At 41.6% G+C, this 24899-nt stretch overlaps 1 protein-coding gene across 3 annotated transcripts in view; it reads left to right on the forward strand.

Moving 5' to 3' along the window:
- Window positions 1-2402: 2402 nt before the first annotated feature.
- Window positions 2403-24899, forward strand: part of SMAD2 (SMAD family member 2) — a 95376-nt gene continuing 72879 nt past the window's right edge. Inside the window, exons 1-3 of one of the 3 annotated variants that reach the window (XM_030925818.1) lie at window positions 2403-2791; window positions 3142-3227; window positions 13252-13350. The gene's annotated coding sequence lies outside the window, so the exon portion shown is untranslated. The remainder of the gene's footprint in view (window positions 2792-3141; window positions 3228-13251; window positions 13351-24899) is intronic. The other 2 variants (XM_030925817.1, XM_030925819.1) reach the window with 2 other exon arrangements.

The following is a 24899-nucleotide window of genomic DNA, read 5'->3' on the forward strand; positions in this document are numbered from 1 at the left end:
TGAATTGGATTCTGAATTGATTTAGATGTGATTTTGCAGTGTCATGTTTAATGAAGGGTTAAACTTGGTCTCTATCCATATAAAAACAAGACTCATTCAATCTAATTTATACAATAGGGACTTACTGATAGATCTTGAGGTACCCTAGTGGATTTCCAAGCTGTTTGTTGCCATGGCAATCCCTGCTTTATGTGCCTTCAGTTTCTGTCTTGACCCACTTTGGTTTAGAAGCACTTCTAGCAGAGGGGACAGTAGGCATGGTCCCATTTCTAAACCCCTTGGGGACTGTGTTGGTAGCCAGATTGTCCCTCCTCGCTCTTCCTCAATTATATATCCTGGAAGGCTTCCTAAATGGAAGAGTTATGGACCCAAAGTCTGAGACTTTGGATAAATGGTCTAACTTAGACCTCAGACATACTACCCACTTAATTAGTGTAACCTCAAAGTACCTAACTCGCATACTAGGAGTACATTCTGGAATCCCAGCCAGACCTGCCTTTGTTCCTATTCCTACTACTCAGGTGGACACCCAAATCCCCACCTTGTTCACATAGGAGAAAATACTTGTGTGACCAGGGTAGCTTTTAATATGCTACTTCATATTACAACTGTTGACTTGTCTTAGCAGTAAGACAGAACAAAAATCAGAAACAGCCTTCCTACTTGTAAGTTGAACAGCCTTTGCCCTAGACCGGCCTCCCTAGTGGCTCTGGAAAGAGGAAACAAGACAGAGGAGGTGGGACAGCTCCACCAATTGGGCTTCCTGGGTCTCCTTCACAAACCATTTTCATTAAGGGGTTAGTAGAGCTATCTCTAAACTAATAATGGAAGAAACCACCCTGGAAGGGAATTTTTGGAGGAAGAATTTCTGCTGAGTAGGTTCGTCTTAACATAAATGTTTGCAAGCAACAGAAGAGAAGTTAATGATCACCGACTTTCCTTGAACTTCAAAGCCCTATGCTATTTACTTTCATATTTAATATTTAATCATCACACAACTATATTTAAGTAGGTATCGTTGCAGGGGAGTTCCATTTGCAAAGATTACAGATCTGGAACAGAGTTGTACTCAAAGCTACAATGTGCCTGACTCCTGGGTTTATGCTCTTCATCGCAACTTTCCCGTGAGAAAAGTTCCTCTATGTGAGAGGAGAGAGACGGTGGAAAGGACAGAAATTTTCGAAGGACATCTGGAAAACTTGTATGACTGAGGGGATGGCCACATCTCTCTAAAGGTCCATCTGAAGGCACCCTCCTCTGGGACACGTTCATTTCTCAGAAGAAAGAGTATTCTTCAAAAACTCTTATTGTTTGGAGTGCTCATTTGGTACTTCCTGATTACTGATTTGTATTGCTAGTGCTTCTTTCCCGCTTATTTGAAGTCCCCAATTATATCTATAAAGTAAGCCATACATGAGAATGAATTACTGGACAGGCACCCCCCAAAAAACCGTGTTCTAGTCTTGTCTCTGGCACCTGTGTGAGACCTAAGTTTCTTTTCAACTTTAGTTCTACGGTACTCCCTGCCTGTGTCACAGTGGGTGCATAGTAAACACCTGATGTGATTAGTTGGGCTCAATATTTTGTCAGCAGAGGCCTGGGTGCTCCTAAGGGTAAAAGCAACAAGGTTTTCCCTGGGCGCGGTTATGCCCTGGGCAGTGTTAAGTTTAGGGCCTTGCTGCCTCCCGTAGGGCAGATGTGCAAGCTGGGGCCTAATCGCCGCAACGGGAGAAAAGGGGAAGGGAAGATATCCCAGCCATTAGAGGACATTGTGACATGCGTTTCTTTTAGACTTCACAGACCCTTCGGGACGTGGATTACTGATATCATTTTTACTGAAGACGGAACCAAGATTTAGGTTAAACACTTATATCTGGCATCCCCTACCCGGGCCCTACGTGCTCTCCAAAGACTCCACCTCTGGGCTTATTTACATCGCGAACCCACCCTCTTTCACCAGCACGAGGGCCCCGCCCACTCATTTGCATAGGGCGCGCCCAGTCGCGGGACGGGTCCTCGGGCTTCTCCCAAACCCTCTTTCTCTCCTAGGTGCGTCCTCCGGGCTGCCCGGGGCCTCCCAGTGGGATGAGCACGTGTCCGCTGCCGGCCTCACGACGGACTGTGGACGAAGCGGCAGGCCCCCACAGGCCCCACCCCACGACGCTAGCGAGGGATCGGGCGCTCGCCGGGAATCGTCTTCCCGCGCGCCAGGGCGCAGGCCTTTCCCCCGCCGCCCCCGAACTCCGGTGGGAGCGCGCCAGAGTCCAACTCAAGCGAAACCGCGGGCGTCCAGCCCCGCCCGGCCGCGCCCCGCCTCGCCTCACGCTAGACTGGGGAGGCGGGACCAATCAGCGAGCGACGTCTCCCTTCCGATTCGAGGCCCCCGACGCGCGGCTCACACCCCGAGCTCCCCGCGTGCTGATTGGCTGCGGGCGCCGCCGGTCCGGCCGGGAGGCGGGGCGGGCCGTAGGCAAAGGGAGGTGGGGAGGCGGTGGCCAGCGACTCCCCGCGCCCCGCTCGCCCCCCGGCCCTGTCCGCGGCGCTCGGCCTCGTTCCATTCCTCCTCCGCTCTCTCCGTCTTCCGTGCCCGCCCCGCGCGGCTTTCGGCCGGCGTGCCTCGCGCCCTAACGGGCGGCTGGAGGCGCCAATCAGCGGGCGGCAGGGTGCCAGCCCCGGGGCTGCGCTGGCGAATCGGCGGGGCCCGCGGCCCAGGGTGGCAGGCGGGTCTACCCGCGCGGCCGCGGCGGCGGAGGAGCAGCTCGCCAGCCAGCAGCCCGCCAGCCGCCGGGAGGTGGGTGCGTGGCGCCGCGGCGGCCGGCGGCCGAGGGCGGAGGGCGGAAGCGGAGGTGGGCTGGCGGTGGAGGGCGCGGCCGTGCGGGCGGCCGGTAGGGCTGCGGACGCGCGCCTGAGGGGAGGAGGGGCAGTGCGGGCGCGCGCGTCCTCACCCCCCTCCTTCCCCGCGGGCGGCGGCCAGGCTCCGTCCCCTCCCCTCCCCTCCCCTCCCCTCCCTCTACCCTCCTCTACGCTCCCGCGCGCCGGGGCAGGCGGCCGGGCCCGGGCCTGGGGGCGGGGCGGGAAGACGGCGGCCGGGAGTGTTTTCAGTTCCGCCTCCAATCGCCCATTCCCCTCTTCCCCTCCCAGCCCCCTCCATCCCATCGGAAGAGGAAGGAACAAAAGGTCCCGGACCCCCCGGATCTGACGGGGCGGGACCTGGCGCCACCGTGCAGGTAAAGCCTGAGCGCCCGCGGGCCTCCGGCTAGGGGTGTGTTTGCGTGCGTCCGTGGCCGGAGCGATGGGCTGTGTCACATGGCCGCGGCGGGTGGGGGCTGGGGTGTGGTGAGTTCGGGGGCTGTGGGTGCGCCGGCCCGGGCGTGCAGGTTCGGGGGCAGAGAGCCGGGGAGGTACGGTGCTCGGCGGCCCGGCGCTGCCGCCTAGCCTGGCGGGGGTGGGGGTGCCTGCGTCCCTTCCCCTCGCGGCTCTAGCACTCCATAGTTTGTGGTTCTGATTTTTAAAGCCGAAGGGCCAGAGCTCTGGTTTCAGGAGTTGGGAAGCCTTGTTAGGGGCGCGTAATACTTTACCTCCACTTTTTTTTTTGGTCCCGTAACCTTTGTTAACCATAGTAGTCTCGGGTTTTCCATGGCTTGTGTGTACTCACAAACACGCACACAGCTGATAACTGTGATCATCCTTCACTCACTTGTGAAAGTTGTTCTGCGGGTGGAGCCTGTTAGTTTTTATCACACGCTTTTGGAAAAGCCCTCGAAGTGATTTCTTGTATTTCAAACTTGGTTTTCAAAATTGCAACTTACACTTTGTTCTCTTGGAGGGGGATACTATCTTTGGGTCAGGTCCTTTTTTGTCTTTTATTTATCCTTACGATTTCCTTTTGATCCTAAACAGAAAATACCTGGGTTGGTTTTGTTATTCCTTCCTCCTAACACTTTAAAAGCAAAATACCACCAGTGTATTGTCAACCAAATCTTTTAAAAAGAAACCTCCAGGGAAAACGAGTTTGCAAGCAGCATTTTCCATCAAAGTCATGTCTTGTTTGTTACAATTTGGACTATCTTAAATTTGGGTGTGTGAAACTTTTAAAATGACATGTGTAAAATAATTGTTAATAAATAAATAACTTGGAGTAGTTTACATCTTTTTAGAAATAGTCCTTGCAATGTGAATTTCCAAAATTCTTTTTCTCTCTTCTGACTTCATATGAATTGAACCTGATAGTTTCGTATGAATGAATCGCTGATAGGATGTTTTCCTTTAGCCTAATAATAAATTTGCTCTTATGCTGAAAATTTGCTATTCTACTTTATCCCTCGTTAAAAAAGTTTCCATCTTACAGAGAAATTAGTCAAGTTGTTAAATGGAGTTTCAACAGTTTTAATACATGAATTAGTGAAGCAGAGATGGAAGAAATAATTTAAAATGAGCTTCATAAATATACCATAGTTTGAGGGTTTTTAAAAAGTTTGCCTTCGGAAAACCCATACAAGATATTTAAAGAATATCCTCTGCCAGAAGATCATTTAGCAAACGTTTATATTAAATTCAAAAGTAATACTTTTATTTTTAAAGTTCCTTACCCTTTGCCGTAAACTTAGATTTGGTAGTAAATATAAATAGTTCACATCTTTCGGCATTTCTAAAGAGTGTACCCACTTTTACTATAAATATTAAATTCTGTTGGATTTAGTTGAGTTCAAGGCAGTTCACTGGCCAGGTTTAATGTAATGTGATTGGAAACGTTGATTTTGGGTTTTAGTAAGAAAATGCTCTTAGAGCTTGGTTTTTGTACTTAGCCACACCTTCTTAAGTGTGGCCACAAGCATTGTAGGTGTTCAACAAAACTTTGGTTTTTCAAGGTTGTAACCTACGTATACGTAGTCATAAGTGGTCATGTCTCTACACAGTCTGTACGCTTCATGAAATAATAGTCTTTTAAGAAACTGTGCAGGGTAATTTCCTGTTGTTTGTGACTTATCTGGCTTGGTATGTGTTTTAACTCTTGTGTAGGAATATTGGGGATGGTTTTGTGTATTTCAACAAAACTTCTCTTTGATAGGAACAAAGGTTGTTTCTATTCTACTTCAAGATGGCCAGAGGTGGTTGTCACCTTTTCATTTTCACATTGTAAATATTAGAATCATGTTGCTATAATCTGGTTACTTCACCTTTGGGGGAATATATGTGAATGGAAAAGCTCAGTTTAGCTGTGTAAACTGTTGGGCAAAGACCTATTGAATTTTTACATTTTGCAAATATTGTCAGTTTTAAAAGACTTTCCTTATTCTTTTTTGGTTTTGATTCTGCTGGTTTTGTGCTTTAGGGCTCCAAAAACCTCGTTTTGTGGCAGCTTTAAATACAGGTGTTTTTGTAATGCATATAAAAACTGTATTTAGTGCAGCCTGGCAGATGGAGATTTATTCATATTCTTGGGACAAAGAGTCATTTTTAGAGGGTGGAGGGGGACATGTCTTTTAGATTCCTAGCCTTCTGATGGGTGTGGAAGAGCCATTTTTAGGCCCATAGTTTCTGTAAGAGGTAAGATGTTTTCCACCAAGTATTCCAAAGGTATGTCAGAAAATGTGAAACGTAAAGAATTTAAAACCAGTTTAGGAGAGGTTATGCATTTATTTTCAACAAATAACTTGTATTGAGCAAGTAGCATTTATTCATTTATTCAACAAACAGCGTTTTCTGTGTGTCAGGCTCTGGACCAGGCAATAAAGTATCTTACCAGCAAACAAGTACACCCCTGTTCCTTAATGGAGTTAGAAAAGTGGAAACTCATGTCCCTTGCCCAATTCTCCAGTGTTCAGAGTAAGACAGTCGTTAGTGTGCAAATCAGGGGCACATGCGTTACTGAGCCACTCCTAAAGTATGCTTGCCTTGCTTCCTATCACATGTAACAGGATAGCACTAGGGAAGATGTCATGTCACTCAGTGTCACTGGGAACAATTGTCACCAGTTTTACACAGCTTATACAAACTGAAGATACAGCCAGTCTTTCAGAAACATGTTTATTGCTGAACAGATGTACACTTGTAGAGCTAAGCTTCATCTGACCTTAATTTGATCACTTATTGCCCTTTAGTTACAGAAACTGGTTAAGGAAAGAAAGCAAAGTTGAATAACTCAGGTTCCCGTGGAAGGATCAGGAATAAAGTGTAAAAACAGGTAGTTAAACCGAGACCCAGGATTGGACAGCAGTCTCGTGTAGTGGAAAGGCGTTGGGTTTTGGAATCAGAGAGCCCTAGGCTAATATTTTGTTTCTCAGTTACAATATTGGGCAATTTACTGCTTAACCTCTGACGGTTGGTTTTCTGACAGAAAATGGAAGTAATAACCCCTTCCTTATTCAGTGATCACAATTAAAGTACCTAGAACATTGCCTGAGACATAAGGGTCCTCCCAAATGATTTCTTCCTCTCTTGTAGTTGTGGGTTTGTTACTTGGGCTTTTTCTAATCCAAATGATTTGCCTACACTATTATTATTGATCTATTATAAAATGTATATGAGAAGCAGACAATGAACAACAAAGGCCTGGGATAGCCAAATTGTCCCAGTCGATAGCTTAAAGCTTAGGAGAGCCTTGGAGCCCCTTAATAAGAACGCATTGGCATTTACTTAAAGTATTTCTAACAAGCAAACTTATCTGGCTTCTAAACCTGCACTAGATTAGAAACAAGTAGATTATGGGTACTGTGGGAGGTTTAAAGGGGGTGTGGTGGGGGCTGGGTAGTAGGATGTTAGACTAGTGTCTCTTGTAAGAAAAAAACAGATAACAGCCCGGTGAGGATAACAGAGATAATCTACAAGACGCAAAAATAGTCAAAGCCTGACTAGCATGTCTGGGGCCATTGAGTGCAGGACCAGACCTGAAAGCATGGTAACGAATGTTCATCAATTAGCTTAAGTCATGTTTGGGAAAATCTTTTTAAGAGTGCAGTAATCTACATAATATACTTTAGATTGTCACTCAGGAAGATTAAGAAATGTTCTTAAAGGGGTTGAAGATTGTGCTATAGCTTACGGTTTATTTCATGAAAGATCCACAGTACCTGTTATGACCAAGATGTTTTCATTTGTTTTGCCATTCAGACAGCCATTCAGATTCTAAGCTGAAAGGATAGCCAGCAGTAAAGAAAGGCTGTCTCAGTGTGGTAGCACCCTATGCCACCCCCTTTCTTCAGAGTAGGTAATTTTTTTTGTCAGTCTACAGAAGTATCATAAAATTTCACTTGTGCTTTGACAGTAGCGTATGCTTTTCACTGTGCTTTGAGACAGAGTATGCTCGAGATTTCTAGGGTAAAGCAAGAGTGGATAGTTGGCCAGTCTCTCTGTTGAGGGTTTCTTGACTCTTGTAATGTCTGCCCAGTATTAGCATTGATAATACTTCTGCCCAGTATTAGCATTGTTAAGTTTTTTGATCTCGTTTCTTCTAACCTTATTTCAGGGTTACTTTTTAAACCATCTACACCATCAGATAATTATTGGTGACCTTGTAATGTGTAGCCTTGGCTGTTTTTAAAAATCGGATTTTTTTTTTTTTTAGCAGTAGTACAAAAAAAAGTACTAGCCTTTTTGGTTTAAAAATGCATATTTGGAGGCTTATTGCTTGTCACTGATCAATTTTGATCATTTTTTTCAGGTTGGTGTAATTGTGATGTATTCAGTTAGGACATAATTCAATGTTGATTCTAGATTTACATCTCAAAGATAGCTCTCAGCTTCAGTTCAGCAATTTCGTGTAGGAAGAATGTAATTTTTCCAAGCCAGGGTGGATTTAGACACTGCCTTTAGTTTGGTCAGATAGCCAGAAATATTAGGGCAATTCTGCGTCTTCTGTGCTTGCCTCACATTGTACAGTGTAAGTGGTTCTCCTTGGCTCTGTGGGTTCCTCTTATTTGTAACTGAGACACATTGATAGGACAGGTGCTTGATGTAGCTTTAGATTTGTACTCTTAAGAAAATAGAAATTCTAATGTGATTAATTCTTATCAAAGTTTGTAAATTTACTGTGTAATTGTCATTAATTCTCCTAGGTAGCCCTGTCATTTTTCAAAATCTGGTTTTACATTGACCTCAAGGCTGTAGAGTAGTGGAAAGTGAGGATAGACTTTAGTTGCTTCTTTTTAGTACACGTGTCTACCTTAATGTAAAAATGTGCATTTCCTTGAATAATGTACAATGTCATACCTTCCCTCATTTTGTGGGAAAGGGGGATGTAGTTTTACATTTAATATATTCAGTAAGAATAATCTTGAGTGAACCACTGGTGTTCCATCTGTTCATTAGTTTGAGTCTCTTAAGTCAAAAAAGACTCTTGCTCTGAGGAAGTAGCATAGTAAATCTGTGATCTTATAGTTTGCCTATAATTAAAAGTAAACTACATTTTCATATGCTGCTTCAGCTACTTCCAGAAATTCTATAAAGACATAATGGTTAAGGTCTTGTAAATGTCAAGGAAATGTTCCATCCTCATTACATCTTTCATTTCAGAATGTGGAGTGGTGAGGCCGAAGGCAGTGGCTCACGCCTGTAATCCCAGCGCTTTGGGAGGCTGAGGCGGGCCGATCACTTTGAGGTCAGGAGTTTGAGACCAGCCTGGCCATCATGGTGAAACCTTGTCTCTACTAAAAATGCAAAAATTAGCTGGGTGTGGTGGCGGGTACCTGTAGTCCCAGCTGCTAGGGAGGGCGAGGTAGGAGACTTGATTGAACCGGGAGGCCGAGGTTGCAGTGAGCTGAGATCCTGTCACTGCACTCCAGCCTGGGAGACAGAGTGAGACTCCATCTCAAAAAAAAAAAAAAGGCCGGGCGCGGTGGCTCACGCCTGTAATCCCAGCACTTTGGGAGGCCGAGACGGGCGGATCACAAGGTCAGGAGATCGAGACCAGTGGTGAAACCCCGTCTCTACTAAAAATACAAAAAATGAGCCGGGCGCAGTGGCGGGCGCCTGTAGTCCCAGCTACTCGGGAGGCTGAGGCAGGAGAATGGCGTGAACCCGGGAGGCGGAGCTTGCAGTGAGCCGAGATCGCGCCACTGCACTCCTAGCCTGGGCGACAGAGCGAGACTCCGTCTCAAAAAAAAAAAAAAAAAAAAGAAAACGTGGGGTGGTGAATCTTTTTTGCAGAGTCCCCTATATAAAATCCTCATAAATGATGCTGTGGAAGCTGGGCCCATGAGCCTTCTCCCTTGACTTGAATGAACTATTGAAACTTTTTTTGTTGACTAGAGATACTTTATCTGTGACAGTGAATGCAAATTTTCCTTATTGAGATCAGCTTTTAAAATTCTCTCTTTTTTTTTTTTTTGAGATGGAGTTTTGCTCGTTGCCCAGGCTGGAGTGCAATGGTGCGATCTTGGCTCACTGCAACCTCCGCCTCCCAAGTTCAAGCAGTTCTCCTGCCTCGGCATCCCAAGTAGCTGGGATTACAGGCATGCGCCACCATTCCCTGCTAATTCTGTATTTTTAATAGAGACGGGGTTCCACCATGTTGGTGAGGCTGGTCTGGAACTCCTGACATCAGGTGATCCGCCCGCCTCGGCCTCCCAAAGTGTTGGTATTACAGGCGTGAGCCACTGCGCCCAGCCTAACATTCTTAATAGGCAGTTAGGTTGTAGTTCATTTTAGCTGATCAATTAAACATTTTTTTTTTGTAAACGTTTTAGTTATCAGGAGGGTCCAGCTTTGGCCTGAGGTTGTGCATTGGCCGTTTCTGCTCTAAACCAGTAGTAGTCAGACTTAAAACATGCATACACCTGCGCACACAGCAGCAACTAGAAAGCCTTGAGAGAGAAATACGCAGGATTTCAAAATGTAAAGCTGATAAAAGGAGTAAAGCTGTTTTGTAGAAGGAAGAATAGGCAGTTGTTGAAGTCCTGCCTGATCAGTTTTCCTCTCATCCTCACCACTAGGAAGCCTTTGAAGCACCACTGAACAGTAGGTCTTGGAGAAATTTTTGCTGTAGACCTGCTCTATCTTTTTTTTTTTTTTTTTTTTTTTGAGACGGAGTCTTGCTCTGCCACCAAGGCTGGAGTGCAGTGGCCGGCTCTCAGCTCACTGCAAGCTCCGCCTCCCGGGTTCACGCCATTCTCCTGTCTCAGCCTCCCGAGTAGTTGGGACTACAGGCGCCCGCCTCGTCGCCCGGCTAGTTTTTTGTATTTTTTAGTAGAGACGGGGTTTCACCGTGTTAGCCAGGATGGTCTCGATCTCCTGACCTCGTGATCCGCCCGTCTCGGCCTCCCAAAGTGCTGGGATTACAGGCTTGAGCCACCGCGCCCGGCCTCTGACCTGCTCTATCTTAACAGGTAGCTGCCAGCCACATGTGACTATTTAGCACTTGAAATTTGGCTGCTGTGACTGAGAAACTGAACGTTAAATTTTACTTAATCTAAATTTAGATAGCCATATGTAGCTGATGGCTACTGTATTAGACAGCACAGATGCCCAAGGACATTTACATCATTGTATAAAGTTGTGTTGGGTGGCACTACTCTAGACTTTCCTTTAATTGAACTTTTACGGCCTGAGGACCCCACTCACGTGATTTGACGTGGTATTAGTTGCTGCTGCAGAAGAGGTCAGGATAGACTGGGAATTTGAAGAGCGATTGGAGTACTTGTACTTTATATTTGTGCTGATTTGAGTCTGGGCCTTTGTAGTGTTGTCATAGGTGCTTTTTTTTTTTTTTAAAATAATCTGGGAGTGATAAACCAATATGTAAGTTATATGTTTACAAGTTGATTATAGAGTTGTGGATTCCACAAAACTCATTATAGGTGATAGGAATATAACTCCTAGGTAAAAACAAAAACAAAAACAAAACAAAACAAACAAAAACGAATAGGTAGTCTCTTTACACAGCAGTCCCTATTTAATGTGAACTTTTGCTAAAATAATAATTTTCTTGAATTAAATTCAAGCTTGCATTAGGTGTGACAGTCCATAAAGTTGAACACATCAATGTTTTCTGTTTGCTTTTGTTTAAAAGAAATCACCCATCATTCTCCATGAGGGCCAACCTAGGTTTCCAGTTGGCAGTGTCTTTTACTAGCTTACGCTTTGGAAAGAACATAGTTATAGTGATAATTGAAAAATCTGTTTTTAAAAAATTGGCTTTTATGTATTTTAATTTTTTTGAGGTTTTCTGTTATCCCAGTTACTAATGAATTATTTATTTGACTAAAATTCTGCTGCTTTTTTCTCTGCCTTGTAGTATGTTTGAACATATATTGCTAAAAATTTGGGTCTCCATAGAGGATTGCTTCCAGGACCCTCCTGCAGGCACCAGAATCTGAGAATGCTGAAGTCCCTTATATAAAATGGTGTAGAATTTGTTTTATGCACGTTTTATTGTTATTCTTAAATTGTCTCTAGATTACTTAATATCTAATATAATGTAAATAGTTGTTATTCTGTATTGTTTTAGAAATGATGAGAAAAAGTCTGTGCATGTTCAGTACAGTCACAGTTTTTTCCTGAATATTTTTTATCCATGGTTGGTTTAATCCATGTATTTAGAACCCACAGATAAGGAGGATTGACTGTATAGTGATTTTATATTATTTCTAGTGGGACCTTAGATGTTGTAGATGAGGCAGCACCATCATATTTAAAGTATGTTATATTGAAATAATTAACTTTGGTTTTCTTTTGAAATAAAAATTCACATAGGTATTTGGGGAATATTTTGCATTTCCCTGCAGTTTGAAGATTTGAAATTTCTCTTCCCTCCATACCTTTTAAAAGTGCAATCTACATTTGCATTCTGCATTTACTCACTATCTGTCCTTGACTTCAACTTTGTGAAATTTTTTTTAACCTTTTTTTTTTTTCACATTTCCCTTCCTACTGGCCTTCCAGATCAACTGCCAAGTTTAGCAGTCTCTTCTCAATGATCACACCTTCTTCAGTGTTTGCTGTTATTGTTTATACTGTCTTTATCTAAATTTCTTAAAATGAGACAGACACAAGTTAGGCCCATTCTTCCTACTGTAAATAGATGAAAATGTTGGATAAAATATAAAACAAGTTTTCTCTTATGTATATAGGTTATCTTAAGGGGGGAGGGAAAGTGCCCAGGTACTAGAAACTTAGAAAAATCAGTCAACTTTAAGGAAAGTCTGGCTGTGGGGCATTTACTAGAGATAAGATTCAGTAGCTGGGGCTGAGATTATAATACCATTCAATGAAAGGAGACAGAACTCTGGGAACTGTGTGCTTAAAAAAATTAAAAAATAAAAACTGTTCTCATTGAAACATCTGGGGCTTCTGGGAGAAAGAAGCCTCAGACCTCTCTGTGGAGGAACTGGAAAAACAGGCTTTCGATGGACTTAAATATCACAGCAAGGCAAGGCAGGGTCAGTGAAAACAGATCTACAGCTGCATGTGGAATAGTGAATTTTTATATACATAATGCATGACTGCAATCCAAAATTCAGGGATACGCAGTGAAGAGTCTCTTTATCGGTCTGTTCTTTGCCATACAGTTGCCAATCTCAAAGTTTTGGAATTACAGGTGTGAGCCACTGTGCCTGGCCAGATGTGTAAATATATCATCAGTCCTCTGTTGAACGTTTAGATGATTCCCAGTTTTGTGGTATTAAAAACAATGCTACAACAAATAACTTCGTTTATATAGTATTTTGCTCCTTTGCAGGTTTGTCTGTAAGATAGTTTGCTAGAAGTAGTTCAAAGAATATCTACATTTGTAATTTATTTTAGAGAATGTGCTTCATTCATTTTTTTCGAATAACACATGCACATGGTATAAAAGTCAAAGAGAACAAAATAGTAAATACTGAGAAAACTAAGTCTCCTTCACATCTCCTACCTCCCGGTGCCCAGTTGTGCTTTCCAGAAATGTAATCACTGTTACTAGCTTCTCGTTTATCCTTCTAGAGTTGCTCTGTCCAGTGTGATAGCCACTAGCCACACGTGGCTGTTGAACTCTTGGAATCGAGATGGACCACAAGCGTCAAATACACACTAATTTTCTAACAGTACAAAAACAGAATGTTGAATATTTCAGTGGTTTTTAATACCGATTGCAAATTGAAATAGTATTTTGGATATATTGGGTTAAATTAATAAAATTATTAAATTATGATTTCATCTTGTAATTCCTGTTGTGATGGCATCAGGAAATGGGATCTTTGAGAGATAATGAGCCCTCATGAATGGGATTAGTGCCTTCATGAAAGAGACCCTTGTTAGCATTCTGTCCTCCATGTGTAGATACCCGAAAAAAGCGGCAGTCTGCAACCCAGAAGAGGGCCCTTACTTGGAACCTAACCATGCTGGTACCCTGATCTCGGACTTGCAGCCTCCGGAACTGTGAGAAATAAATTTCTGTTGTTTATAAGCCACATAGTCTATAGTACTTTGTTATAGCAGCCTGAACTGACTAAAGCACACCTGTTTTCACTTTTTTAATGTGGCTGATAGAAAATTTAACAGTATATGGTTTGCATCCTGTTTCTGTTGAATAGTACTGGTCTAAATAAATCCATGCATATATATGTACAAATATAAGAATTCTTGTTTAAAATTTCTTTTGCATTGTAATCTTTGGAATCAGAAATCTGCTGAGATATTGGTAAAGAGTGGTTAAAAACTGTTCTTTATGGCCCCATCAATCACCCTTATCCATTTATCATTATAGCTCTCATCAGTGAAGACATATTCTTCAGGACCTTCCTGGAGAGTGTGTTGGCGCGGGGAGGGAGGGGCGGGGGCGGTAAATACTTGGAGATATTAATGCCTTTGTTCTGGGTAACGTAAGTCTAGGTTGGACTTTTTTTGTTTTGAAAAATTATGAAGTCCAGGATTACGAAGCCATTGCTCTCTTGACTCTATTTACAGTGTACTGTTGACAAAACCAAAGCCGTTTTGATTGTTTTCTGTATAACCTATTTTTTTGTTTTTTTTTTTCCTCCTTGGAAACTTTAGGCCCTTTTTTTGTCCTTGGCATTCTGGTTTCGCTACCATGGGCCTTCATGTAGGTTTGTTTTCATTTATTTTACTGGGGTCTTGATGGGCCCTTTCCATCTGGAAACTCCCATCTTTCAGTTCAGGGGCTTTTTCTTAATTTATCTGACTCCCCTACTCTGCACCTCTGTATTTGGAATTGCTGTTGGGACATTGGATCTCTGGAACCAGCCTTCCAATTTTTTTCGCTTTTTCTGTACTGTTTCCTGTCTTTCTTTTCTCATTTCTGGAAGATTTCTTCTACTTTATCTTCTAGCACTTCTATTGATTTCCCCCCCCATTTCTGCTGTCATGAGCTATCAAGCTACGCAAGAGCTGTTCAGTTCTCTGAATGCTGCGTTTGAGAGCATGCTGCTCTTTCTTCAGGGTTGCTAAGTCTTGTTTCTCTGGCCATATTGATGTTTTAAAAATGTTTTCTTTCCCTGTATAGTCGTTTCTTGAAGCTGATTTTTTTCTGATTTTGTTTTTCCTCAGATAAAGTTATTCTTAAGAAGTGGGGATCTAAAAAGCTGATCAAAAACTGAACGTGTGGGTGAAACTTGTATCCTTTCAGTTTCACTGGAGAGGGATCTGAGCAGGCTGTTTGTTGGTAAACTCCCAATATTAGCATCTGTATGCCTTTCCTCCTGGGTTGGTCAGGTACCCTGGTGAAGTCTTTTGATCTGAATAACTGGGCGGAGGTCTGGCTGCTAGTATTTGGGAGCCAGAACCCAGTGGAGGAAGAGGTTTGGGAGTCGACGTTTAGCATAGTGTGCTTATGTTCATTAACACCCTCTTTTCTTTCTATTTATACCCAGGCCATCTCCTAGTCCAGGGATTGTTGTTTTCCCCTTTGCAGAAAGTAAACGTTGAGGCAGAGGATTAGTTAACCAGAGACAGTAGGGGCGCAAATCTAAGAACTGAATTCTTTTCTACAAAGCTCTAACAAGTACCGCCTATTACTCCTTCCCCCGCCTGGCCCTCAGTTCTTGCCGTGACTTGCTGTTGGTTCCTTAACTTTTTGAGGATTTCTGTGTTGATCGTTTGTGTTCAGCTTTCCCTACAGCTAGCCTAGAGTTAGTAGTTTCTGAACTGTTCAATTACTACTCACCCATTTTCCAGCCATTAAAAGTTTGCTTCTGTTTTCTCCTTACCTCTTCTCCCTATCATGAGGTTTCTGCTTTTTAAATATTCCCTTGGTCGGGTGTGGTGGCTCATGCCTGTAATCCTAGCACTTTGGGAGGCTGAGGCAAGAGGATCGCTTGAGTCCAGGAGTTAAAGCCTGGGCAACGTAGGGAGAACCCATCTCTTAAAAAAAAATTCTTTATTATGGTTTTTAATAGACTCTTTTCATCTGCAATGCAATGATAAGTTAAAGTTTTCCATTAAAAATTTTTTACCAATAACTCTCCAAAAGAATTGAAATAGAATAATGTGTAACTCCAAGTCAGTGGGGATGAGGGGTGCAAATGAAGAGAATTTGATCACTCCAGTATAAGGCAGGGAAGAATAAAAAAGCAAAGAAAAATGGATAGATATTAGAAAACACAAAATAAGATAAGAATTACAGGGATAAATCAAATCTGTAATCGTAGTAGAAAATTTTGCCGGGCGCGGTGGCTCAAGCCTGTAATCCCAGCACTTTGGGAGGCCGAGACGGGCGGATCACAAGGTCAGGAGATCGAGACCATCCTGGCGAACACAGTAAAACCCCGTCTCTACTAAAAATACAAAAAACTAGCCGGGTGACGAGGCGGGCGCCTGTAGTCCCAGCTACTTGGGAGGCTGAGGCAGGAGAATGGCGGGAACCCGGGAGGCGGAGCTTGCAGTGAGCTGAGATCCGGCCACTGCACTCCAGCCTGGGTGACAGAGCAAGACTCCGCCTCAAAAAAAAAAAAAAAAAAGAAAAGAAAATTTTAATGTACCTCTCAGTAATTTATGAAAAGGTAGATAGGTAGATTTAAAAAACTACAAGGTTATAAAGGATTAGAAGAGTACAATTAGCAAGCCCCCAACAATTACAGTTGATACATTCTGTAAGGAGAATCGCTTGAACCCATGAGGCAAAGGTTGCAGTGAGCTGAGATTGCACCACTGCACTCTAGACAGGGCGAGACTCCATCTCAACAACAACAACAAAAATAGTACCTTTGGTTTAGTGTATGTAACTAAGTTGAAAAGAGTGCCAAGATTGATAGAGGAGAAAAAAAATGGACAAATGTATTGGAAATGAAGAGGTGGTGTAACTGCAGACAAATTGAGATTTTAAAACTGCAAGAATACTGTGAACAGTTTTATTTCTTTAAATTAGGAAACAGGTAAAGTGGACAATTTCTAGCAAAATAAATTACATAGTTGGCTTAATAAGAATTAGAAACTTCACTAGATTATGATTTAAAAACTTAAAAGTCAGCCGAGCGCGGTGGCTCACTCCTGTAATCTCAGCACTTTGGGAGGCTGAGGTGGGCGGATCACGAGGTCAGGAGATCGAGACCATTCTGGCTAACACGATGAAACCTCGTTTCTACTAAAAATACAAAAAAAATCAGCCAGGCCTGGTGGCGGGCGCCTGTAGTCCTAGCTACTTGGGAGGCTGAGGCAGGACAATGGCGTGAACCTGGGAGGCGGAGCTTGCAGTGGGCCAAGATAGTGCCACTGCACTCCAGCCTGGGCGACAGAGCAAGACTCTGTCTCAAAAAAAAAAAAAGAAACATAAAGTCATGTTGGAAATATACCTATACCAGACTGGGCGTGGTGGCTACCACTTGGGGAGGCTGAGGTGGGTGGATCATTTGAAGTCAGCAGTTCGAGACCAGCCTGGCCAACATGGTGAAACCCCATCTCTATCAAAAATAACAAAAATTAGCCAAGCGTGGTTGCAGGCGCCTGTAATCCCAGCTTATCAGGTGACTGAGGCAGGAGAATCACTTGAACCCAGGAGGCAGAGGTTGCAGTGAGACAAGATTGTGCCACTGCACTCTAGCCTCAGCGACAGAGTGAGATTCTTTCTCAAAACAAAACAAAATAAATATACCTGTACCAATATAAAATTTTAAGTCCTCAAGGAAAACACCAGACTGCAAATGAAAACCCCATATGGACAAGTGCAACCAAACATGAGGAATTAACTCAAATCTTATACAAAATGTTACAGAAAAATTACTTTGCAAGGCTACTATAATCTTGATACCCCAACCGGATAGTGTGAGAAAGGGATATAGGCTGCATTCTCACCAATGAATGTGGCAATAAAAATTGTAGTTTGTAAAATGTTAGCATTTACTCAAAACAAAAATACCATGACTAATTAGGGTTTGTCTCAGGAATGTAGTGATGATTAAACATTAGAAAACTCGTAAATGAAATTCATCATGTTAACACATTAAAGGAGAAAAGTCATATAACTTTGGACAACGGGAAAGCATCTGATAACATTTAGTGTTTCTTCGTGACAAAAATTCTTAGAAAACGAATACAAGAGAACTTTCGAAAGAGTGTTAAAAAAACAGAGTACTGACAGCATAATTCCATCTATATGAATTTCTAGAACAGGTAAAATTAATACTCAGTGACAGAAGTCAGTAGTTGCCTGGGATGGGGAGGGTGGATAGACTGAAAAGGGACATAAGGGAGACATCTGAGATGCTGGAAATGTTGTCTTGTTTGGGATGGTGGTTACATGAGTATAAACATTTGTTAGAATTATTGATTTCATGCTCACTCATGGCTCACGACCCTCAGTTTAGAGAAATTGTAGAGTGCAGCGTGTGGTGAAATGTCTCATCTAGCTAAGTGTGTGTATATACTAGCTTGCAGTGTAAAATGTACTTTTCACTGTGGGACTTTTTTTGGTTAAAAAGTTTGAAAGCTTCTGCCCTAGAAGAGCTTTTACATAGTATAAAATGATATATGCCAGCGTATTCGTAGCAGGTTGTGAGAGAGGAAAATTGGAAACCTAACTAGTCATGCAGAGTGAATGGACAATGAACTGTGCTAGTCATAAAATGGAATGCCATGTGACAGCTAAAATGAATGAACTTAGGATTTAGGATTATATATGTATCAGCATGTACTGAACAGTATCAGACTTTCGTATAAGTTTATAAAATGTACAGAACTGTATTGTATGGATACAATATGTAGCAAAACTGTTAAATGACCAGTGGGGGAACATCAGGATAGTGATTATCTCTGAGAAGCAAGGGGGAGGGAAATGGTATCAAAAAGGAATGCATGGGGAGCTTTAGCTGTATCCATATCTTGTCTTATTTCTTACATCTGATCAAGTACTGCAAAATGCTAAGATATGACAGCTAGATGGAAAGTACAGGAGTGTTCAGTATAATATTTTTGTATAGTTTCAGTCTCCATTTACAATAAAAACCAAGATACCTGGAGAAATAAGGAAATTTAACAAGATGTAAGGTTTTTTATGGAGAAAATTATGCAACTTATCAATAGATAAATAAATGGAAATATTCATTTGCATAGTAGGAGTACTTGATATCATAAATATGTTTTCCATAAACTAATATAAATTCATTGCACTTCCAGTCAAAATCCTGTAGGATTTTTGTAGAACATGCTAAACTTAAAGTAACCAGCAATACTACACATCTGAAAAGTAAGGAAGGAGGATCACCCTGGCAAATATCAAGACTAACTAGAAAGCAGTAGTAATTAATATTCTCTTACATTGATGTTAAGTGTGAACAAATAACAGAAAGTGTGCGATCAGTACTTTATTTAGTATGAATTTGCTATGCGGCAGAAGTGGCATTATGACTTAGTGAAAGGTAAACTTGAATACACAGGCTGTCCTTATGAGAGATGGTTAGATCACTGTCTCACCTCTTAAAACCAAATTTCTGATCTTTCTTTTAGAAACTTTATTTGAAAAGTAAAACTGAAGTGTCCATAAGAATATCTAGAGGGGATTCTCTGTATTACATTGGGGTATTTATTTGTGCCTCACATTCCTCATTTGTAAATAATAGTACCTACCCCAGTTGGTTCTTAGAGTTTGGAATTCTTGCTTACTGGACTCTTAGTTTTAAGCACTCAGTAAATGTTTCCTACCATATTTAGAAGCAGAGCAAGATTTCTTTGAAAAGAGGCAAGGTTGTGTCATAAAAGATTTTTAATTAAAATATAACTTTATGTGTTCCAAAAGACAATATAAAATGAAAAGTCATTCTAAGGATTTGGAGATTTTTTTGTAATACATGCTCAGTGATAGAGTTATGTCAGAATAAAAACAGTAAGAAAAGGACCACGTAGTTGAGGACTCTGCAAAGAATATATACTGTTTAATTAAATGTGCAGAGAATGCTATTTGTCAACCTAGAGTATAGAGTTAATAACTTGAAGGCTTTACTACAAGTTCAGGATAATTAGAACTCTTACCTTATTGAAACTTTTCGGTGAGTAATCTTAGAATCCTAATTTTACTGAGATATCATTTGGTAAGCTGACTTATTCAACTGTAAAGATAAAGTCTTTGTGTTCTTTTGAAATCTGCATTATGTAAGTATCACTTATTGCTGGAATTAGAATTAGTGTCTGAACTTAGATTTCAATTCTGCAGATGTTGAACATTTATTTCAGTAGAGAATTTGCTGCCACACCATTGAAGGAAATCTGTATATTCTGTAAATGACTCATTCATATTTTGATGGCAACTTGATCATAAGTCTAGTTTTCTTTTTTGTGTTTCATTTGTTTTTAACCTGGAACACATCGTTATCTGTTCCTTGTCAACCTACATTCAGTCTATTTACACTTCAAAAATATTGGCTAAAAATACTTCAGTTTCTAAAATAAAAGCTTAACTGAGATGTATTATCAGCATTACTTAACAACAAATGTTATTTTATTATATAATTTAAAAATTTTCCAGAGATATTAGACAGATGTCAGCCAGCTGTGGTTACTGAGACATGCAAAGGTAAGGCTGGTAACTTTAAGTGTTGACTTAGTTCCAAAATGGTTTTAACTCCTCTTGGAAGACATGGGACACTGAAATCATGTGGCAATACCAGGTCATGTGGCCATTCAGATGACCCAGAATAGGCTTAACTTAAGGTAGTTTCATTTCAGTGAAGAAAAAATACTGTAAAGATTTTACAGAAAACTTTTAGGAATACAGCTTAACTCATAAGAAACATTTCTCCTGACAAAAGTGTAACAGAAGCTGGGCGCGATGGCTCATGCCTGTAGTCACTGCGCTTTGGGAGGCCGAGGCAGATGGATCATCTGAGAGGTCTGGAGTCCGAGACCAGCCTGGCCAATGTGGTGAAACCCCGTCTCTACTAAAAATACAAAAAATTAGACTGGCGTGTTGGCACCTGCCTGTAATCCCAGCTACTCCAGAGGTTGAGGCAGGAGAATTGCTTGAACCCGGGAGGCGGAGGTTGCAGTGAGTCAGGTCACGCCCTTGCACTCCAGCCTGGGTAACAAGAGTGAAACTCCGTTTCAAAAGAAGGTGTTACTGAAACGATTTACTCTCATTCCTCCTAATGCTGGAAATCACTTTTGTTTTTGCTGTTTATACAGAAGCTTCATTTTTTATTCATTTTTTAAGCTAAATTCTTATGAATGGAGTAATTGAACAAAAGATATAGATACTTCTAGAGAGATTCTTCTTAAATTTTGCTTTTTCTATCAGTTTTTCGCAAGGAACAGAGATATTACTCATGTTAACTCAAAAGGAGGTTTTGTTCTGAGGATATAATTGTGGAGTTGGAACAGGTCTGGACAGTCCTCAGAAACCAAGCCTAGAGACTGGCCGCTCTGCTTTTCTTCAAGACACCAGTTGTCTCAGCTAGCCCCAGCACACACCCTTACTTATACATTGATTGCTATTTCCCGAGTCTACTGTATTTTATGCTGTCTCCTGGCCATGTGATGAACATAGTTACTTACATAAAGGCATGTATAAAACTGACCCTTTAGCCTTCAGGGTTGTTTCTCTTTCCTCATTCCAAATAGTGATGAATGTACCACTACATGCTACATTAGGTAGTTGGTCACATTAGTTGTGTTTCAATCCTTTTCCCTAAACTGCACATCCAGTAGATCAGCAAAATGCAAATTGTCACTGAAATAAGTGAAGTAATACTCCTATCATTAGCAGTAATTTCTGTCTTCAGCTTTTTAATCTGCACTGGTCTTATTTTCCCCTCATCTTCTACCACAGTGCTTCCTGTGCACCATATTTTAGTGATAACCTAAATTTTTCATCTCTCCTAGAACATTTCCTGTCTTTAGAAAACATGCTGAACTTCCCACCTGGTGTTCTCTCTCTCTCAATACTGTGCTCTGGTGTCAACTTTAGTGACACCTTTCCTTTCCAAAGGTTGAATTAATCCTGTTCTCCATGCTAGGATAAGACTGTGCTGCATACTACGGTGTCTGTAGTTGGCTCCTCTAGAGCATATTTTGTGGCACAGAGTAGGATTCCAACAGGGGCCAAAGGTAGCCAGGTATGCTTTTTGCTGCCCAATAGTCCCAGGTTTTTAGTTGGTAGATTATTACGTGTGTTTGATGGATTTTTGTGTATTTGCTTTATTTTATCAAGTTACATACTACAGTGCTTATTTGTGTGTCGTATTACAGTTTAACCGGGCTACTGTTAAGTTCACTGTTGCTCTTTTATTTGCATTACAATTCCCTAGTTATGCGCAAACCTCACTTTCCCACCATTTCTACTATATTGCTAAAGAAAGTTACATAATCCTATTATTGACTCCTTTCAAATTTTTAGTGTTTGAACCCTAGTTGGACTCCAGGGTTGCTGATGCAGTATTGTTATATGGCATTCCATACATCCCTAAAAAGGATTGACATGGCCAAATTTATGAAATTTGGCATGCTATGTTGCCTCTTCCTGGAGGGAGGCCTTGGGACCAGTCTCCTGAATTGAGCTTGAGGACGCATTAATTTTTTTTCTGTTTTGAGTGGCGTGAGTATGATTATATTAGGTTATGGCCATTCTTTTCTCTTCCCTTCTCTTCTCTTCTCTTCTCTTCTCTTCTCTTCTCTTCTCTTCTCTTCTCTTCTCTTCTCTTCTCTTCTCTTCTCTTTCAGATGGAGTCTCGCTCTATTGTCCAGGCTGGAGTGCAGCGGTGTGGTCTTGGCTCACTGCAACCTCTGCCTCCCGGGTTCTCCTGCCTCAGCCTCCTGAGTAGTTGGGAGTATGGGCACTTGCCACCTTGCCCAGCTAATTTTTGTGTTTTTAGTAGAGACGGGGTTTCACCGTGTTGGTCAGGCTGGTTTTGAACTCTTGACCTCATGATCCACCGGCTTCAGCCCCCGCCTTGGCCTCCCAAAGTGGTGGGATTACAGGCGTGAGTCACCACATCCAGCAGTTAGGGCCATTATATTTTCTAACAAATTATACCAAGGGCTGAATATCTTCAGTTTGAGGACTTTTTTGAGAACATTCTTTTGATCATTTAAAGTTCTTTTTTGAGCTTTTACTTAGTTTCTTTTTTAGTAAATATACAGTTGACCCTTGAACAATGTGGTGGTTGGGATGCTGTCCTGCACAGTGAAGAATCTGTATATAACTTTTGACTCTCTTAAAACTTATTACCTACTGTTGACTGGAAGCCTTACCAATACATAAACAGTTGATTAACCCACATTTTGTATGTCACATGCATGATAAACTGTATTCTTTAAGCTAGAGAAAAGAAACTAAGAAAATCATAAGGAAGAGAAAATACATATACTATTCACTTAGTGGAAGTGGATCATCATGAAGGTCTTCATCCTCATTGTCTTCATTCTGAGTAGGCTGAGGAGTAGTTGGTCATGCTGTCTCACAGGTGGAAGAGGCAGACTGGGAGTCAGGCACATTCAGTGTAACTTTATGAAAATAATTTTTGCTTGACTTTTTTGCATTTTAATTTCTCTGAAAATGTTTCTGTGTGGTACCAATCCTCCTTACACCTTTTGCTTTAGTTTCAGTGCCCATGGCATAGAAGAATCTGTGTTATAAGTCAAAAGCAGCCTTGAATAACTGGAACCATATAGATTATATATATATATATATATATATATAGATTGTCCTATGTCTTTTGTTTTCTGGCACTGCTTCTGCATCTTCTCCCTCATCCTCTGGAGCTGATTTAGAAGCACTGGTCTCCATTATGTTGTCTTCTGTTAATTCATCTGATGTGGAGTCTGTTAGCCCTTGAATTTCTCTAAAAAGATCCGTATCTTGAAGCCCTTCACTCCTCCCCCCCCACCTTTTTTTTTTTTTTTTTTTGTTGCCATATCCACAGTCTCTTATGATTTCCTCGATAGGCTCTGGTGTAAATCCTGTGAAGTCAGGCATATCTGTACACTGTTTTCTCCAGTAGGAATGTATCATTTTGGACTTGATGACTTCCGTGGCTTTTTTCTATTACAGCAATGGCATCTTCAATGGCGTAATCCTTCCACACTTTGGTGACACTCTATCAGAGTTCTTTTTCGTAGCATTGACAGTCTTTTCCATGGAGTACTGTGTGTAATAAGCCTTAAAGGTCCTTACGACTCCCTGATCTAGAGGCTGATTTAGAGATGTTATTAATGCCCTCTGGGACAAGTAGATAACTTTGACACATTTGGTGTTGGAATCATGGGGTTATGGGTTACCAGGGGCATTGTCCAATGTCAAAAGAACGTTAGAAGGCAGTCCTTTACTGGCAGGGTACTTGACTTCAGGGACAAAGCATTGGTGGAACAAATCCAGAAAATGGGTTCTGGCTGCCCTGGCCTTTTTGTTGTGGCGCTGGTATTTATCTTTTCCCTTTAAGGATTGGAGGTCAGCAGCCTTATAGAGAAGGGCAGTCCTAATCATAAACCTGACTGTATTTGCACAAAACAGTAGAGTTAGCCTGTCCTTTCCTACCTCAAATCCTGGTACTTGCTTCTCTTTTTGCTAATAAATGTCCTTTGTGGCAGTTTTTCCCCCTAGAGTAGAGCACTTGCGTCTGCATTAAAATCCTGTTCAGGCAGACACCGTTTCTCCTCAATGATTTTCTTAATGGCACCTGGGAACTCATCTACTTTGGTTGGCAGAAGCTCCTTTCCTGTTATCTTGACATTTCTTAAGCCACACCTCTTTCTAAATTCTCAGACATCTTTTGCTTTCATTAAATTTTCCAGCTTTAGATCCTTCACCTTAATTTTGCTTTAAGTTGTCATATAATGACTGCACTTTTTCTCAAACCATATGATAGTCTATAGGTACGCCTTTCTTTATAGCAATCCTGTACCCACATAAAACCTGAATTTTCAATATGAGATAAAAAGTTGTTTCACAGAAGGTGCAAGGTCTTCACACCTGCTGGCGTAGCTGCAGTGACAGCTTCACAAATTTCTTTTTTTTTTAAACAGTAGTTCTTACACTGGATTCATTTATCTCGAAATGGCGGGCAACTGCAGCTGCAGACCTCAGTCTGCGGTACATACCAAGCAATTGGAGTTTTTCTTGTAATGTCATGATTTTTCTCTGCTTCTTGGGAGCACTTTCAGCATCACTAGTGATACATCATATGGATCTCGTGGTGTTAGTCAAGGCTTATGGTCTTGCACTACACATGGTGAAAATTACATGAGATATGTGAGAGATCACTTTTTACTGTGATACTCAATTTACTGGAGAGAAGAACTGCTCATGCAGAGATGATTAGCCCCACTCAGTGGATACCCGCAATACTTCTGCTCACCGTGATAGCAACAGGAGGTGGCCATGAAATTATTACAGTAGTGCAGTATGTACTACCGTTAATCTTATGTAGTTACGATTTAATACTTCATCTGAATGTTTACATTTCTCTTGACTGTAAATGGCTCCATGTATGGTCTGTGTTTGTGTAAGTTTTGATCAATTTTAACTTTTTATAGTAGATTTTTGTATTTCA

The sequence above is a fragment of the Rhinopithecus roxellana genome, chromosome 21, assembly GCF_007565055.1.
Source record: "Rhinopithecus roxellana isolate Shanxi Qingling chromosome 21, ASM756505v1, whole genome shotgun sequence".
Lineage (NCBI taxonomy): Eukaryota > Metazoa > Chordata > Mammalia > Primates > Cercopithecidae > Rhinopithecus > Rhinopithecus roxellana.